The sequence below is a fragment of the Monodon monoceros genome, unplaced genomic scaffold (genome assembly GCF_005190385.1).
Source record: "Monodon monoceros isolate NGI ecotype Baffin Bay Population unplaced genomic scaffold, NGI_Narwhal_1 Super_Scaffold_6, whole genome shotgun sequence".
Taxonomy (NCBI): domain Eukaryota; kingdom Metazoa; phylum Chordata; class Mammalia; order Artiodactyla; family Monodontidae; genus Monodon; species Monodon monoceros.
This window is the reverse complement of record NW_021703783.1, coordinates 81,449,768-81,450,739: the sequence shown is the minus strand read 5'-3', so window position 1 is coordinate 81,450,739 and position 972 is coordinate 81,449,768.

Here is a 972-nt window from a genome sequence, read left to right as displayed (position 1 = left end):
ACACACACACACACACACACACACACACACACACACACACACACACACACCAGAGAACTCCTAATGACAAAAGAATACTCGCTTAGTTTGGTACTTGCACTAACTCTGTGGCCTGAAAAACTGCAAGAAGAAATTTTGGTTTAAAGTGGCCCTGGAAGGACTTCCCTGGTGGTCCAGTGGTTAAGAATCTGCCTTCCAATGCAGGGGACGCAGGTTCAATCCCTGGTCGGGGAACTAAGATTCCACATGCTGCAGGGCAAATAAGCCCATTATGCCTCAACTACTGGGCCCACGCGCCTCAACTAGAGAGCCCATGTGCCGCAAACTACAGAGCCCACACGCTCTAGAACTCGTGTGCCACAACTACAGAGCCCACATGCCACAACGAACAGCCCACGCTGCAACGAAAGATCCAGAATGTCGCAACGAAGGTCCCGCATGCCTCAAATAAGACCCGACATGGCAAAAAAAACCCATAAAATAAAGTGGTCCTGGACTGGTACTGCTCCAGGCACCTGGCAGAAGAAAACACAGGAATTTCAAATTTTCCTTTGGATGCAGCTCAATGAATACAGGAACAAAATAAAAATTCACTAAACACATGAAGAAGACATTATGAGCTAGGATCAGAAGAAGTAACAAACTGCAGAATCAAATAAGCAAATATACGAGACACTTGAATAACTAGGTACAAATATAAAATGTTTAAAGATAAAAATAAATGTTTAATAGATTTAAGACAATAAAATAGATTGAAAACATGAATAAAAAATAGAAAACCATAATTGAACCAGGCAGATCTGAAAAGAAACCAACTAGAACTTTTAAAAAATATAAGAAGTTAAATTCAAAGCTCAATACACAGGTTAAACAGCAGATTAAATACAAGTGAAAGTGTACTGGTGAACTGGAATACAACTCTGAAGAAATTATTTAAAATGCAGCACACAGAGAGAAAGAGAAAAATAGGAA